A 19,293-nucleotide genomic window follows, 5' to 3' on the forward strand; every position below is an offset into this window, starting at 1 on the left:
AATGCTCTGGCATTTAGGATATGTTAAAAATATGTTTAAAAGATAAAAGCAGTACTTTACAAAAGACTAGCCTCTTCTAATGTTAAAGGTTTTTTTTAAAAAAAAAATAGAACTTCACTTTGATATCCAAGTACATCAACAAATGAATTCAAAGAATTAGTAATCTACATGTTAGAAAATATTTCATGAAATTTTGTGAGTACTGTAAACCAACAGTGACATCTAACCTCTACAATAGAGAAAAATTAACTGTCCCAAAGCATCTACTTGCAAAAAAATTCTTAAATCCAGATTCTATTGGGTTAACAAAACAGAACCTATTGTTGTAGATTAAGTAAGCGACTCATGAAACTAAATGAATTTGTCCAACAGATATTTAAGTCAAATGAATTTTGCATATCTATTCTTTCTAAATATAATAGCGTATGCAAGATATAGTCTTAAAATGCAGCTCAAAACTATTTTCTGTTCCATACTTCAGCTGCACTGGCAGGTCTTTTATTAGCTTCCTCATTCATCTTTCCATGAAGTCCACCCAGGGCCTATAATCCCTGCCTTTCCACAAACAACTGTGCTAGGATTTTCTGATACTAATAGGCAACAAATTTCTATTCCTCTGAGTTGAGACTACAAAATTTTAAGTGTATAACTTCTGCTTTTATGTATTTGGCACCAAAATGGCCTGAACTATTGGTTTAAAGACAAGATGGTCCTTACATTAATGATTCTACTGTTGTAAAAAGTTAATAAGGACAACTCTGAAGAGTACAGCACCCCATGAGCAACCATGGATGGAGGCAAGTAGTGAAGAGATCTTCCACAACTGCGTTACATTCACAGAAGCCATGTGTGACTCCACACTTAGTTACATACTACATACTTACTAAATGCTATATACATTTTTCTTTCTCACCTTTTTTTTTTTTTGGATGGAAAGAGAGAGATGTAACTGTGACTACGTCAAAAAATACATTTCCATCGATCACAGATACCCATGAATCATTCATGAGATAGCAAACAGTACTGAGACGACCTACGGCAAGGAGTTCAATTTGCAAAGCTTACTATTAATTTCTCTGGCTTTCTCCAGTAGATCAAGCCTCAAGCTAGCTACAGAAATCACAATGGAAGTATGTATATCCTAATGCCAAAGAATCACAACAAAAGCAAAAGAAAATTTAATGTATAGGGATAATTCTGTAAATGCATGATTTGTTGCTTACTTTGAGATATGTCAATAGCTGAGAATATCATATATATATTTGAGCTTCCAAAATAAGCAAGGGGCTATTTAACGAAAGCAGCTGATTTTATTTCCTATTTTACCTTTATGGGGATTCTGGCAATGTCAGCTGACTCAAATTCTGCACCTGCCTAGAAAAGAAATGTATTTGACACCTTCCTTCCGAAGGGAAAGTGAACTCCAATAGCTAAAAATTCTACTCATTAACCCAAATCCAATGCCACGTTTTTAAAGTCACTGTGGAAGCATTTATGTGAAGGTTTGCTTATCACAGACCTTCTTCCTGAATATAACAACTACTCTCTAGATAAGTAGTGCCTGAGCTGAAATCTCAGGGCCAACCACAGGGAAATAGGAAAAAACACCTTTTATTAACAACATGCAAACCACTCCCTCCAGTCCCACGCAGAAATACTCTTATTCTCTAGTGCGAAGAAGCACAGATGAGAAATCATGACCCACCCTCATTTCCTCAGAAGAGATGGGTACCAGCACTAACTCCTCTAAGACATGCTAAGGTCTATACAAGATATTGAGGTTAGAAACTTACTTTTTAATTATTTTCAAAATATACCAACACAAATTACACAAGGTATCAATGTAAAAACAAACACACAAACTTGTTTTCACTTTTTAAAGTAGCTCTAAAGTAAAACTCAATTATTGTACACTCCCATTTAAAAATGGGTTTTCACACAAGGGCTGGGGGACTCAGTGTTGAGTGTGGGCTTAGCAAGACCCTAGGTCCAATCCCCAGCCCCAGGAGGGGGCAGAGGAAATGAAGACAGAGAGAGGGAGCTAGAGAGAGAAGAAGGAAGAGGAAGGAAGGGGAAGGGAGGGGAGAAGATGGGAGAGGGAAAGAAGGAGGAAAGAAGAACAGGGGAGAAGGGAGGAAGGTAGAGGGAAGAAGGGAAAGAAGAAGGGGGAGAGGAAGAAGGGTGAGAGGGAGGGAGAAAGAGAAGGAGAACACAAGAAAGATCTGTTGGCTTGATTCATGATTTGACACTTGCCACACGCCACACACATATGAGAAAAGAACTGTTCTAAGGCCTCTCTGGCCACTAAAATGTTTACCAATTGACAATGTGATTAAAAATCAAAGTATTATTTTCTGATTTTTAATTTCACCTGCAATTTATAGTTGGTTCAAGTCAATACCATATTTGACTTTTCAATGGAACTGACTTCTAGCAAATGTTTCAAAAGTTTCACATATCAAAAAGAAAATAAAATTGTAACTGGCATTTTAAAAGTGACATAAATCTATAAAAATACTTTGTGAAAAATAAAAATGGGTTTTTTAATTACTGTCTGTTATTCTAAATTTTGTTATCCCATAATTTAGATTAGCAAGAAAAATCAGGTGCTCCCATACTTCTGGACTATTTTCAGCAATGCAATATGCTTATTAATACCATTGTGCTTCTCTATCCATATGAAAATAGCAAGACACCTTTCTACACAAAGATGACCTGAACTCCTGGCTTGGAGGGCTCCACCTCACTGAGCACCACACTCCTCCTTTACTAAATAATGTAAATTTTCATTTAGATTAATACTGATTTTCAGTAGACAGTATTCAAAGCCTGGTAACTGTATTCAAGTCAAGTGACCCATACTTGTGTGAATCTATACATCTCTCAGTTACATTCAAGTGTCTAGTCAGGTTTGGTAGTAGATGTCTATAATCCCAGGTACTTAGAAGGTGGGTCACGGTTTGAGGACAGCTGGAACAAAAAGTTAGCGAGACCCCTTCTCAACAAACAAGCCAGGCATTGTAGGCCATTGCTGTAACTTCAGCTATGCAGGAGGCATTGGTAGAAGGACTGCAATCCAAGGCCAGCCCTGGGCAAAAACACAAGACCCTATCTGAAAAACAACTAAAACTTTAAAAAGGGTTGGGGTGTGTGGTTCAAGTGGTAGAACACCTGCCTAACAAAGGCGAGTCCTTAAGCCTGAAACCCAATACTGCCAAAAAAAAAAGAAACAAAATAAATCACAAATCCTCTTGTATCTATGAATAACAGAGGATTCAAAATCCAACAAATATTGATTTGAAATATGCTATCATGTCATATTCAATATGGTAATAATTTATCCCTGGATATGCTTAATGTGATTTTTACTATTTAGCAGCTAGTATATAACAACAAAGTATATTAGTACTGCATGAAATATACTATGCCTTATTGCAGTGAAGAAATTTTTTCCACATGTTAGTATTGAAGAATTAAGCTATACCTAATAGGTGTGAACAAGTCTTAACCCACACCAAAAATACCCTATCCCTCTACTTCAAATCTTCCAGCATAAGAAAAATAAACTTACAAATAAATCCAACATCTACATAAATCCACAGAAAGTTCAACTTTCCATAGTAAAGGGGAAAATTACATTTCAAAGATGTATCGTCAAGTGGATTTATCTAGCTCTTGTTTCTGTTTGATTATCAATGCCAAGTAAATTTTATTAGCTAACTTTAAAAATGCTTAAAATGTGAGACTAAAAATGGAAATACTGACCTAGATATAGATTGAAATTCATAGTTTAGTCTCTTAAATAAATTCTGCCTTTTTAATTCAAACTACAGAATTTCATTTCCCATACGTTCAAATCTGGAACTTGCATTTATGCTCACAGCAGCAATCCCTTTGGAAAGTCTGAGGATATACAATCAATCATGTTTTCACAAGAAAATTCTAAGGCGTAGTCAACAAAGTTGCCTTCAAGAACACTTCTTCTGTAAGATCAAACTTTAAGACCCACAGTATTTCTATGTTGTAGGCCCTACTCAGCCTTGAAAATAAAGTAAGAGAAGCAAAGTTTCTATTTAAATCAACCATGCTCTAACCTCGAGGCTAATTCATTTCTTATATAATTTAAAAAATTCCCCAGAGATATAAATGATCACATCTTTTAAGATAGTGATACTAAGTAGTCTATGGTCACTATATTTCAAATATGCATATATATTTATATATTTGAAATATATATGTACTTTTTCTAATGCTGGAGATTGAACCCACAGCCTTGTGCATGTTAGGCAAGCATTCTACTACAGAGCTACATGCTCAATCTCTCTCTCTCTCTCTCTCTCTCTCTCTCTATATATATATATATATACACACACACACAAATATGTTTCCTATTCTTTGCAAGAAAGGCAATTCATCCAATGAACAACAGATGCTACCTATAACTTAAAATTTCTAATACCCCAAGAGAAAAAGAATGCTAACACACATTGGAAAAATGATCCCTGTTCCCAAAAAAAAGTGAGTCTGAAATTAAAGTCCCAGAATGGAATTTGTACCATTGAGTTTCAAATAACTTCTCATGTTTCACTGTTGTTCCCTCCCCCACCACACACACCCAGGGCCTTATGCATGCTAGGCAGTCTATGGGTGAGCAACGTTCTCAGTCCTTATGTTTCAGTGTGGAAAAAAAAAAAAGTTAAAGGTTAAAACTGAAGACAGGCTGGAGCTGTGTCTGAAGTGGTAGAGTGACTGCTTTGAAAGTACAAAGCCCTGAATTTCAAACCCCAGTCCCACAAAAACAAAAACAACAACAAAAAAGTGAAGAGCCACTAGTGAAACCTAAGTAAAATGTTTGTTTTTTAAATTAATTTGAAGTCTTCTAATAGGAATACAGTTTTCATATATTACCCTTCCTGCCACAAATATGCTTGTAATCAGAGTTACTTAGGCAGAAAATGGAGCTCAGCTGGTTAAGATCAAGGTCTGTGGAGCAGTAATTGCTACTTACTTGATTATGACCTTGAGAAAGTCACTTAACCTCTCAGAGCTTCAGTTTGCTTATCTTTTACTCTAAAGATAACTGGAAAGCACTTTCTTAATGCCTGGCACACAGTAAGAGAGCAATAAATAACATCTGTTATTATTAGTATCATCAGTTGAAATCTCTGCAAATTGTACTTGTAAAAGAGATGTGAATCAGAGATGGCTATATAATCTCAAATATTTTATTTAAAAAAAAAAACCTAAAAGTCATACTTTGAAAAATTACAGCGGGGGAAGGAGAGATGAATGCCCAAAAAAAGTAAGACAGACCAAAAACCCAAACAGGGCTAGGGACATGGCTGAAGTGGTAGCAGGCCTGCCTAGCAATCAAGAGGCCCTGAATTCAAATCCAAGTTCCACAACAGGAGACAAGAACCTAGTGTGAAACAAAACCTAGTAATAGCAACTAACATCCTGGACTACTTAGGGACCTGCCATGGACCCAGGGAAAGGGTAGTCAGCTCATCATACTATCTCTATGGCCACCTTGATAACAAGTTCAAACATTGACAGACAGGCAGACAATGACCAAAAAGTTCCCAGTGTAAAAACTAAGTTACATTTGTAATCCAGTCAGAGGTGGTATAAAAATTTTAATTTATGTGGTTTTCAGAGATTAAAACTGGACATCTTTCAAATCTACCTTGCCTTTTTTATTTGCTTTTTTGAGACATCATCTCACTATGTAGCCCAATCAGACCCTGAACTCAAGATTCTCCTGCCTCTGCCTCCCAAGTGCTGGGATTACACATGCGAGCCACCACAGTCAGCTTCAAATCTACTCTGCTTTCTACAGGGGTATCACAAAATGTATCCAGTATGTTAAGATGATCCAGCAAGAAGGTGAGAGGTTGTCACACTGTTAGGACTTTTCTTTACTTGATTGTAAGAACCTTCTTGAGGTAGTGACAAAATAAATGCTGAAATGAAAAGGTCATTCTTTGGCTTCTACCCTGCTTAAGCATCTTTGAATAAATAAAATATCCAACACAGCTAATTTTTCATAACATGTATAAACTAATTTCATACCTAAAAAAAATTATAAGGAGATATTTCTAATTTGTATGTGCAGGTGCAGGGTTCAAAGACTCTGAGTGTAAATATACTTTTGGTATTTATTACCTAATAATTAATTTATGACAAAGCAGGCACTGTGCTAAGGACTAAGGGTGCTGCTTTGAACAAGACAGAAAGGGTCCCAATGTTAGTGAAGCTTACATTTTAGGAGGGAGGTTATAAATAAAGAAATAAGGAAGGATATATAATGTGTTAATAAACATTCCGATAAAAATAAATCTGAGTTGTATGGTAAGAAATGACTGAGAAGCTGTACCAGTTCCATTGGACAAGAAAGGCTGACTTATTACATTCTATAACACCTACCCCATAAAACCGACATTTCTGCCAAAAGCTGTTGTAACTTTTCTTTCCTACCTTTTTTTTTCTTTTGCAGTGTTGGAGATTAAAACCAGAGCCTTGTGCATGCTAGATAAGCACTCCACTACTAGCTACTTGCCAGTTTGTATCTAGCCCAGGCTGGCCTCAAACTCACAATTCTTCTGTCTCCACGTCCTGAATGTTGGGATTACATGTGTGTACCATCATGACCAGCTTCTTTTCTATTCTTTTACACAACAAATTAGACATGCTGCACTCCAAGACTGTACATGTTAAAATAAATGTAAACATTTTGTCAGTCTAGGAAATGAAAATTTAATATATTATAATCAATTCACACAATAGGTATACTTAAACTCTTCCCAAATATATACAGTAACCACTGTTAAACAGTATGGTCACTGTACCTGTAAATGTCATTTTTGACACATTCATAAAGAACATTCATAACCAAAGAAAAATGTAGACAAAAAGGACATTGTAGTTGTTTTGTTCAAAACTCATTTTATTTACCTATTTCTTTCCTAAACTATAAATAGAAAAATTTGAAAATATTTAATTTTACTCAATATTGAACATATTCCAACATAATGAATTCAAGCTTTAACTCACCTGTGCCTGTACACAGTGCAGAAGATCTATAAATTTGTAGCCAAATCCAAGAGAAATCTGCAATATAAACAGACAGAAAAACATGTAAAATCTGCAGAACCTTGTTGGACTCTTCGAGTAGATGGGAATTGTACAACCAATCTATGACTGACACTTGTTAACTGCCATCAGTCAGTATACCAGTAATACTTATTGACAACAGCTCTCCGCTTAAATGCACAGTAAATCAAGAGGCAGGCCTGCTACATTACTTCTGTTTCTCTAAGATAGGGCAAAAAGTACAAGGCAACATTCTATTGTGAATTCTGAAGGGTCTACAAATTATGAGTTCTCACAACTACACATTAGCCATCACTTAGTTTACCAGTAAAGAACTGAAAGGCCTGAAATTACTAAAATAAAAATCTACATAATAACTTTAAGCAAACTACAGAAATGACAGCAACTCATTACCTCAAGAAAAGTCTTTCTGGCAGTAAAAGTGATCTTGTTTGTGACAGATTTTCAAGACTGAGGGCAAGAGCCCATCAAGCCTGCCCAGGATATGGATCTGAAAACACTGGGCTGGAGCCTGCATGGCTGGCAGCTTTTCCTCTGCACCTTACGCCCAGTGCAGAAGCTTCTCTCTAAGAAGCACAGTGAGAAAGACGAAGACAGGAAATGTGTACTGTGGGAGTTTACTTATCCTGATGTCTACTGCTTTTGTGTATCTTATGGGTGCGAGAAAACCAAACAAATGCTACTAGTGGTGCTGAAAATGTGGTGGCTTAAAAAAAAAAAACATTAAATACTACCAGATTTAGCTTCAAGGGATTTTTTATAACTGAGCCAAGAATTTTGTTTCCTTAACAATTTACACTCTGGATTCATTATCAAATTTGTAAGTGTGTGTGTGTGTGGGGGGGGGGTATTGGGGTTTGAACTCAGGGCCTATACCGTGAGCCACTCCACCAGCCCTTTTCTGTGAAGGGTGTTTTCGAGACAGGGTCTCACAGAACTATTTGCCGGGCCGGCTTTGAACCATGATCCTCCTGATCTCTGCCTCCTGAGTAGTTAGGATTACAGGCATGAACCACTGGCACCTGGCCAGTGTTAGTTATTTGAAGAGTCCGTTTACTCTTTAGAATAGCAAACAGAACCTAAAAGGAGTAAGTTAACACTCATTTTTCTTCATTTTACTGCGTCACCTGTCATTATCAACACTTTTAGCAGGATCATACTTTGTAGTATCATAATTATAATGCCTGTATGTAGCAGGTATTTTTATAGAACTCTCTCACTTAATGTTTCTAAGTTCTCATTAAGAGTACACTGTTAACCTTATTTCAAAGTTGAGTCCATAACGCATATACAGGTCATATACCTAACCTGATGGTAGTAACAGTATTATCAATAGCAGCAGTCTTTATGTGTTAAGGCTAGAATTTGAAACCTGGTTAGTGTAAGGCTACTAAACCCTTTTTTCCACTATTCCACTATATCTTCTGACAATAACCTGCTGCTTAATGGGAGGAGTTTACTTTCTTAGTTCATAAATAGAAATGGTAGTTAAGAGAGAAGATCCATTTCCTCTACCCTTCTTGCATGGTTCCTGTCTTACCTTCTATCACTCTGCCCAGGTCAATCTTCCCCTCTCCTTCCCTTGAAACGCATCCTAGAGGGGCACTATGAAACCCATCAGGCCTGATGGAAGAGTAGTGGAATTTTATTATAGAACTTTTATTACTTGTAATGTTCCTTTAAATGACCACTTTTTTAAAAACTTATGAATTTATAAAACTTTGTAATTCTGTTTATATTTCATTAGCTCCTCTTATTTAAAACTTACACCAGGATATCTTATACTACAGATGTTTAGAAATATCCTTATTTCTGGAACATCTTCATTTATCATGGGTGCACTGATAATTTTGCCTCATATTAACATATTAATAAAGCTTATTGAATAACATAGAGCAAGCAGTAATAGCTTAATATCTTTCCTACTAGTATCACCAGTTTTAGCTCATGGTTGTTGCACATTTGCTGTCCTTGAGATGGAGTTAGGTAGACCATGAAGAATGTATTTAATATTTACCCAGGTAGTGCTAGAAAAGATTAAGGATTCCGCAGTGGGCATACTGCTCACTGACTGCCACCTGAGCAGAATCCAGACATTTTACTTACTGTGGTAATTTCTTATTTACATATAGATTTATTTTTGTTTTTCAAAAATTATATTATGCCCTAGTTGTATTTTATTATATATGATGGTTTCAAAACCAGTCAGGTCCTGACAAAAATCAAAATGCATTTTTATCTATTTCTCTCCTCTTTAGACTTTATAGATTATGAAGTCATATGTTTCCAGTATCCTTGAAAATACTAATTTGAGTATTAAATGAGTATTAACTTACTTCTTTTAGGTTCTATTTGCAATTCTAAAGAGTAAAAGGGCTCTTTATTCAAAGAATTAAAACTTATAAATTTGAAAATGAATCCAAAGTATAAATTGTTACTGATTGATGTCATCCTAAGGAAAAATATTCTTGGCTCAGTTGTAGGGTTTTTCAAGACATTTGCCCAGTCTGGGTTCAAACTGTAACCTTCTTAATCTCTGCTTCCTGAGTAGCTAGGATTACTGGCAGCTTTCATTACTTTATGAATAGAGTCTCATCTTTATGCCTGGACCAGCCTGGATTGGGATCTTCCAATTTATGCTTCCTACATAGCTGAGATAAGAGGTGAGCCCACCATGCCCAATAACAGACCTAGGAAAAATAATCTTATACCTACATTTGAATATATAAGACTCATATCTGGAAAGACTAAACATATTAAATTTGAAGTCCAACTTGAAAACAGCTTAAATCTATAGAAATGGTTGGTATTCTGTTACTCCAGAGGCACCTGCACATCCATGTTTATTGCGGCACTATTCACAATAGCCAAGTTATGGAAACAGCCAAGATGCCCCAGCACAGACGAATGGATTAAGAAAATGTGGTATCTATACACAATGGAATTCTATGCAGCCATGAAGAAGAACGAAATGTTATCATTCGCTGGTAAATGGATGGAACTGGAGAACATCATTCTGAGTGAGGTTAGCCTGGCTCAAAAAACCAAAAATCGTATGTTATCCCTCATATGTGGACATTAGATCAAGGGCAAACACAACAAGGGGATTGGACTATGAGCACATGATAAAAGCGAGAACACACAAGGGAGGGGTGAGGATAGGTAAGACACCTAAAAAACTAGCTAGCATTTGTTGCCCTTAATGCAGAGAAACTAAAGCAGATACCTTAAAGCAACTGAGGCCAATAGGAAAAGGGGAACAGGTACTAGAAAAAAGGTTAGATCAAAAAGAATTAACCTAGAAGGTAACACCCATGCACAGGAAATCAATGTGAGTCAATGCCCTGTATAGCTATCCTTATCTCAACCAGCAAAACCCCTTGTTCCTTCCTATTATTGCTTATACTCTCTCTACAACAAAATTAGAGATAAGGGCAAAATAGTTTCTGCTGGGTATTGAGGGGGGGGAGCGGGAGGGGGTGGAGTGGCTGGTAAGGGAGGGGGGTGGGGGCAGGGGGGAGAAATGAACCAAGCCTTGTATGCACATATGAATAATAAAAGAAAAATGAAAAAAAAAAAAAAGAAAAAAAAAAGAAATGGTTGGTATTTCTTAGACAATGGATACAAAGAAAGGAGAGCTAGGAGCCTGGAATTAAGCCCTGAGGAACTCCAACATTGAAAATCATATAAAAAATGAAATGGGCTAAAGAGAATGCAAAGAAACTAGCTACAAGGTGAAAGACCAACAAAGACAAGTACTGTAGAATACAAGAGGAGACAGTTCCAAGGAGAGGGTAGTCAACACTGTCCACTGCTACTAAGAATTAAAGTTTCTACTTGATTTGGCAACCAGAAGTTACTGATCCCTTTATAAGAACACTTTCATTGGAGGAATATATAAATCAGACTAGAGAAGGCTCAAGTGTTGACAAGCAAAGGGGAAATAAGGATTTGAACACAGCATGTGCATACAATTGCTATCATTACCTTATGCTAAAATTTATCTTCCCCTCTGGACCATGAGCTACTTCCTGGCTAGGTTAAGGTTTCAGCCATCTTGGAGCAGGACAACCACCTGCTGCTACACTTGTGAGTTTTAAGCAACACTACTACATAAGTCCTAGGCCCACGTTACAGTACTCAGCAAAAAAATACACTTAATAGTCTCTAGCAGAATTATAAGGGAGAAATGAAAAATTAATCTTTCTAATCTCCAGTCTGGCAAGGATTAGGGATGCATCCCCACCAAGACTGGCACGTGTCACCCAGACAACCAATTCAGCTGGCCCCTTGATCTAAAAGGTCCCAACACAAGACGGTAGCATTTTTATTGATTTTTAGCTCAATAATGTAGATAATTTTACATGCTAAAACTCCTTTCAGAAATTCACCTTCACCTGGGCTTTTCTCCCCTAATTATCACTGCAACAACACAAAATCAGCCTGTACCCCTTCCTTTTATAGCCCTAAATACAAGGAAGACAAGCTGTAGAAAACTCTGACTATGCATGATACACGTATAATAGCTTAAGACAATGGGATAACAAAAGAGAGGACCAAAAGATCCCTAAAACTCTACAATCTGTCTGTATAGGACAGGGCAGTCCTACCCCCACGATGGAGAAGCTCTTCCCAAAGATCAGATTCAGAGAAACTAGCACAAATCTTCTTTCTACTAAAGACTCTCTTCGCCAAATGACTGCCACTGTCAATCCCCACCTCCTATGCAGAAATCATGTCTATCAACAATGTATGATTGCATTAATAATTATCATTTCAACATAATAAATGGAAGATTCACTTTCACACACACACACACACACACACACACACACGAGTTTGTAGGGGGTGTTACATAATCCCTTCTTCACAACTGAGAAGAGAGAGCACAATTTGTCTAAAGTCAAAGAACTTAAAATGGCCCTGGATGTCCAATCCAGGTCTGCCTGACTCCACACCTTATATTTTGTTTTTCTTTTCATTTTCTTTTTTGGTCAAGAAATAATTTTTATCGACATATAATAATTATACATATTTAAGGGACCCAGTGTGAAAATTTAATACATCTCACTGTGTAATGACCCAATCAGGGTATTTAGCATTTTCATCTCCTTAAACGTTTATCATCTATGTGTATTAGGAACCTTCACACTCCTCTTTAAAAAGTGAGTAACAAATTGTTGGGAACTATAGTCACTCTACTGTGTTGTAGACCACCAGAATTTACTCCTTCTATGTAATGATACTTTAGTACTATTTTCCCTTCCCTCCCTTCTACCCTTCCTAACCTCTAGTCACTACTTCTCTACTTTCAAGAAATCAATTTTTACCTTCCACACATGAGTAAGAAGCTGCAGTATTTGTCCTTTTGTGCCTGGCTTATTTCACTTAAATGCCCTCCAGTTTCATCTTTGCTGCCACAAATGACAGAATTTCACTCTTTTTTATGGCTGGAAAATATTCGTTTGTATACATGTACCTCATTTTCTTTATCCATTCACATACTGATGGATACTTCAGCTGGCTCCACATCTTGTCTGTTGTGAGTAGCGCTGCTATAAACATGGAAACGCAGGTATCTCTCTGACATACTGATTTCATTCTTTTTGCATATATACCCAGTAATGGATAGCTGGGTGATCTGGCAGTTCTACTCCATACTGTTTTCCACAATGATTGCACTAATTTACAATCTCACTAACAGTGTTTAAGAATTCTCTTTTCTGGGGTGAGATGATGTCTCACTGTGGGGTTTTGAATTGCATTTCCCTGGTGATTAGTGATGTTGAGCAGTTTTTCACACACAGTTACTGTCCCTATATTCTTACTACTCTGATTGCCAGCTTAGTAGCTCCAACTCACCAAAAGGAGCAGGTACAAAATGAATGGTTACCAAAAAAAAAAAAAAAGGTAAAAACAGGTCACATGTGTGTATAGTAGGTGTATTTCCCTTGACTAAAATTATGATATGTATGAAGCAATTAAGTATATCAGTAGAGTTCTAGTAAGAACATGGTATTCTAGAAAGTAACACCAAACTATACTAAGAGAAAAGCTTTGCAACTCACTGTTCTGGACAGCAGAGGGCTTGTGTCTGGAGCAATTAGTCCCTAGTCAAATTTTTATCATCTCTCTGTGTGATTTCACTGAGTCACTGCATAGATCCAAGTATCACTCAGAAGACATATCAAAAAAAATGTCATTAGAAATCTGGTTCACTATGTGGGCATATATAGGGCTTTCCATCTTGTTAAAAATTTTTAAATGCAGTTTTTCATTTTACTAAGTGCCTGTGTTCTAAAAACAACATGAGAGATAATGGTAATAGTACCACTCCGGTAAAGAAGTAGATCTGTAAGAAACTTAGAGATGGTCTGTTTCAGCCACTAAATTTAACAGATGGGAAAGCGAGTCTTGAAGCGACCGGGTTGAGTATCCCTCATCTCTTATGGGAAATGCTTCAGACCAAAAGTGCTTAGGATCTGGGGTTTTTTCAGATTTTTAAATATATGCATAATGAGGTATCTTGGCACTGGGACTCAAGTGTAATTTATTTATGCCTCATATATACTTCCTTCACACTGCTTGACAGTAATTTTATAAATTATTTTTATTGTACCTGCATTTTGACTGTGACCCACTCTACAAACTCAGGTGTGGAATTTTCCACTTGAGGCATCAGGCTGGCACTCAAGAGCTTTGGATTCTGGAGCACTTCAGATTCTGGACTCTCAGATTAGGACTGCTCACGTTGTACTACATCTATTGACCACAGTACTGCTCCCAGTCACCCTGACTGGGGGGAGTTTCCAAGAACCCAGGAACAATAATCCCTAAAAACTCTCGCCTAATCTTGTACCTTAACTAACTGCTATTTAACCTTCTCATCATGGGAGGGTACTATGAACCTAATAAAAAGGTATGAGAGGGGCTGAGCTATAAATCTGGCATTAATAAACAAAACATCTAACAATACAAAATATAAATAAAACTGAAAAGAGTTGGAGATGGCTACCTCAACATCCTAAGCATAGAGTTAAAAGAACAGCTACTTTTTTCCTTAATACATGTTTTTTTACTGACACATAACAGTTGCACACTTTTATGGTGTGCCATGTGACAGTCCTACACACACACATGATATAACCAGATGGGGCAATGGGCACATTATTCACCTAAGACATTCAGCATTTCTTTGTGTTAGGAACAGTCAAAATTCTCTCTGCTAGCTAACTATTTTAAATATACACTGAACTATTATCATCTGTAGTGGTCCTGCAGTGCTACATAGTTAGAATCTGTTCTTCCCGTCCTGCACTACCCCTGTACCTGCTGCCCATTTTCTGTCCACCCCATCCACTCTTCACAGCTTCTAGTAATCTATTCTACCCTCTCCTTCTCCAACATTGAGTTTTTAAGTTGCACATGTAAATAAGGACATATGGTATTTGTCTTTCAGTGCCTGACCTACTTTACATAACATACCAGATTTACCCACATTCCCACAAATCCTGAGTATAGATCCAAAGAAAAAGAAATCTGTATGTCAAAAGATATGTGCACTTCCATGTCCATTACAGCACTATTCACAGTAGCCAAGATACAGCATCAGCTCAGGTACCCATCAGCAGAATAATGGACAAAGAAAATACAGTGTATATACACACAGGAATAATGTTTGGCCATAAAAAAGGAACAGCTACTATTTTTTTTAATTAAGGAGCAGAAGCCAGTTACTCTGATATAACCTTTTTTGTGCATTATTTTAAATACTTTCCATGGATAGACATTTATAATTCCGTTCTACAGACAGGAAACCAAAAGTCAGAAAAGTTAAGTATTTTGCTCAAATTAAAGCATGAGGAAGAACACCAGTTGTACCCAGGTTTTTCTAAGTTCAAGGCCTCTACTCTCCCCTTCATGCTTCATCATCCTTGCTCTCTCTGGAGTTCTTGATCTACCCATCTCCATATTTCCTCCCCCAAAAAAGAATCTGATATCAAGAAGATATTTTTCTAATAACCAGCCGTTACATAGTCACAACACCCAGCCATGAACAATGAATTACCCAAAATATTTCACTGATCCCAAGACTATTCAGTTACTGACCTGTGTGTACTAAACAAAGACAGGAGAAGAAATGCTACAACACTGCAAGACAGAGGACAGATGTGGAGAAAACACAAAAAAGGCTATGACAAAAGGAGAGCTTTATCTGACACAAGGAATGGCACTAACAAAGAAAATAAAACAATTCTGAAACCTAAGTGAGAAAAGACAAGGAAAACAACCTGTAGTGGCTAATTATAACTCTAAGTGGAGGGCCCCAGGTTGAAGGACACACATAAATGTTAAGAAAATGTCCATGAAATTTTCTAATGTCATATTTTCACTTTGATACAAATTTAGAATTAATACATGGGTATGCCGGTATATGATTACTATATGCAAGTAATCATATAGCTGATTATTGTTGCCATTTAACTTCAGAACTTGTGGATTGGATAGCATCTCAAGTGGTAGAGCACCTGCCTAGCAAGCTAAAGACCCCGAGTTCAACCCCCACACAGCAAAAGTAAATAATAAAAATTTAAAAATAAATAATTTCAGTACTTGCGTTTGTGCTTACAACTGTGTTACAAAGTTTTCTACATGGAAGGTTAAGTAAAGAAAAATGTTGGGGAAGTTTTGAAATGCCTTCATCCAGTACATGTTCAATTCCAACACACTATAGGTGGCAACTTTGTTGTAGCCAAACAACTCTGCATGGTAGTATTAACACAAATCTTACTGACTTGTTGTTTGGGCTCTATTTAGTTAAGAAGCCCATTTTTGTTTTATAGGTCCAAATGAAAATAAAATCTTTTGAGTTCTTAGTAACATACTAAACTTGCTGCTTTACATAAGAGCTATTATAAGTTAAATTTTCCCCATTATTTACAATAATAAATATGTGGATTTAAAAAATCATTCACATGCAGGTTTTGTTGTTCAAAAAATTCTCTGACCAACCAAATGAAGACTGAACCCTTCGTAGTTACCAAAATGTGTCTATCTTTGAAGTATAACTAAAGAATAAAGTTTCTATAGGTTTAAACCTAAATGAGAAAAAAAAATATCTAGTGGTTTAGTTTTTGGTTAAAGCTAACTTAATTACTTCATTAAATGAGGATCGACCTTTATTGTTGGATTATGAGCTTATTCTTTTGTACGCTAAATGTCTTTATTTTCTGTAATGGTAATGTTAGTATATGGGCATTTTTATTTTCATACAATAACTTGGCAAAGGGCAAAGCTTGGTAATCCTATGTCAGTTCCCTAGATTTTGGAGAAAATTTCTAATAGTACATGAAATCATAAGGTCTGGGTACCACTGGTGTACAAGTTACCTATCACGAAATGGGAGAGAGAAAAGAAAGACAGAGAGAGACAGACAGAGACAGAGAGATAAGATATCCCTCTGGGAATGTCTACTCCACAAATAAGTTCATTTTCAGCATGCATCTTCAATCAAGAAACGCAACACTTTTCCCTTTAAGTCCACCTAGGACAAATACTCCAAGTAGTTAGGCCACAAACCACACCACCAAGTCCCTAAATACTTAGAAGCATATATTTTGCTGAACATCCTAGAATAAACCACAAATCTACAAATGTTAGTAATAGTGATGATAGGGACTATGTAAAGAACATAAACACTGGACAGAGAGTGTGCAAGATTAAAGACAGCAATAAAATTTGCTGCTTCCCCCACACTGAAAACAGGGATAGTTTCCCTCCCCTGAAACTGGAGTTGCTTTAGTGAATGACCAGCAGAAGATGGCAGAACTAATACTCTGGACCTTCCGAGCCCTGATGCATCAGCCTGGGGTACTTAGGACCCTCACTCTTAGTGTCCTGAGGTATTACTTATGTCTGACTGTCTTGAGACCACAGTACTATGAGAAAGCCCAAGTCAGCCAGGAGGAAGGGCTATGTGGAAAAAGGAAAAAAAAAAAAAAAAAAAGTGATGCCCAGCCAGGCCCTAGCTATTCTGAGGGGAGGGGAGAGAGAAAGAGAGAGGGAGAAAGGAGGAACCATATGGCATCAAACACAAGAAAGGGTTCTAATGCATAAGGATAAATATAAACCTATCCATTTATCTGTCAAACAAATACTGATAGTCAGAGGACCTTCAAATAGGAATATACATACTGGCTTGGGGATACACAGATGGTCCTCAACTAACAACTGGGCTAGTCCAGACAAACGCACCCTAAGTTGAAATGCATCTCCCTGGGGATAAATTTAAGTGTGATGTATTGAAATGACTTTTATAAATGTCACAATGTACCCCCAGTACAACAATTAAAACAAACAAACAAACAAAAATTCCATCACACATAAAAGGGCTGGTGGGGTGGCTCAAGTGATAGAGTACCTGTCTAGCAAGTGTGAGATCCTGAGTTCAAACCCCAGTACTATAATAGTAATTATTACAGAAAGGTAAAAAAAAAAAAAAGGAAATGCACCTACACCTAACCTACTGAACCTTCTCACCTACAAAACGGCATACTTGAGTACCAATTGTTTGCCCTCCTGACTGTGGCTGACAGCTGCTGCTCCTTGTTCTGCCTAGCATCCACAAGGAGGAATGTACTACATCATCACTAGCCTAGAAAAAGATCCAAATTCAAAATTCTAAGTAAGGTTTCTACTGAATGTGTATCACTTTCACACCATCATAAAATAAAAAACTCATAAAGCCCAACCACTGTAAATCAGAGACCTTCTCCAAGAGTTTAAAAATTTTATTAAGTCCTGCCTTCAAGGAACTCACAAATTAGAAGTAAGCCTCACAGTATCTTCTTACATGCCTTAACATTTTTTTCCACAAAAATAGCTAGCCTTTCATGGGCAAAACCAGCAATTCAGACCAATGAAAACACAAACTAATCTGAGAGTAACCCCAGGTCTAAGTGCCTGGTAGGAGGAAATCAAAGTCCCACAAAAGGTCATGTGTAGTTTGTAGTATTAGGCATGCATTAGTTAACTATAATAAGATGTTGGGTTCTCATTCAGACTACAAATTCAAGGCATGTGTAACTAATCCTCTTTACATTTTCTTCACAAAGTATTAGCTTAAAGAACCTCTTAATGATACCATTACAAATATGCCTAGTAGATCTTTTCCATTTCATTGTAGTCAAGACTCTGGGGCCCAGAATGGGCAAAACAGTAAGTTAGTAGGCATGCTGTTGTTTTAGCAAGATTTATTTCTGTCTAGGTAAGCTACAGTTTAAACAAACACTATCCCAATGACTAAAGTAATTTTAACTGTTCCTTTTATTAAAGCACAATTTAACCTTTCATAATATTATTCCCAAGGTTCTAAAATTATTCACATTTTTCCATTTGCAACATTTCTCTGTTCAAATTTCAAATGATGTTAAAAAACAAAAAAAGAACACAGAAGAGAAAATTATCCTACCACGTATTTTCAAACGTAAGAAAATGTTTTACCTCACACTATAAAAGAACAAAAGGGTAAACAGTTAAGTTTATGGTCTCTTAAGCAAAAGACCATGTCTTTAGCCCCCTCCCTTTTTCCATCCCGACTCCACCTTAAGACATAGGGTCTTGCTGTATTGCCCAGACTGGCTATGAACATCTGGGCTCAAGCGATTCTTCTTCTTCAGCCTTACAGGGAGCTGAGACTCAAGGTGTGTGCCACCATGTCCAGTTCTATAGGCTATCTTCAAATCAAACTTAGCTAGCACACTGCCTCTGTGGATAATTCTCAACAAATGCTCATTAACTGGTAACATATTTATTTCCCAGTTATTTTTAAAGTATGTCAAAAAAATGCTATTTTATCTTTGTAATAATTGCAGCAAAGAAAAAAAGAATGTTTTCAAAAGCAGACACACACACACACACACACAAATACCTTTTCAAAGATTGAGAGAAATATGGTGATGGCGGTATGTTAACAAATTCCTTTGCTATAAATGTCAAAACAGTTAAGTGACGATAAAACAATAGCCTAAATTATAAACTGACTTGTGTTTATCTTTTCTCTTATAATTTCAAATTTAGCCCATTATATAGTAATTTGTCAATTTTTTAAACATGACACAAAAGAAAATTCTCATTGCTAAAAAGCAAATTAATATTTTATCCAAAATATACTATAAAAAT

The 19,293-nt window shown here is 36.6% G+C and overlaps 1 protein-coding gene across 10 annotated transcripts in view; it reads right to left on the reverse strand.

Moving 5' to 3' along the window:
- The window catches only part of Ncoa2 (nuclear receptor coactivator 2), a 259,865-nt gene that overhangs the window by 161,848 nt on the left and 78,724 nt on the right, over positions 1–19,293 (reverse strand). For 9 of the 10 annotated variants that reach the window (XM_074068683.1, XM_074068687.1, XM_074068688.1 and 6 more), the window contains one exon: positions 7,054–7,110. The exons of the other annotated variant lie outside the window; for it this stretch is intronic. The gene's annotated coding sequence lies outside the window, so the exon portion shown is untranslated. The remainder of the gene's footprint in view (positions 1–7,053; positions 7,111–19,293) is intronic. 10 annotated transcript variants of the gene reach the window in all.

Source organism: Castor canadensis, chromosome 3, assembly GCF_047511655.1.
Source record: "Castor canadensis chromosome 3, mCasCan1.hap1v2, whole genome shotgun sequence".
NCBI lineage: Eukaryota > Metazoa > Chordata > Mammalia > Rodentia > Castoridae > Castor > Castor canadensis.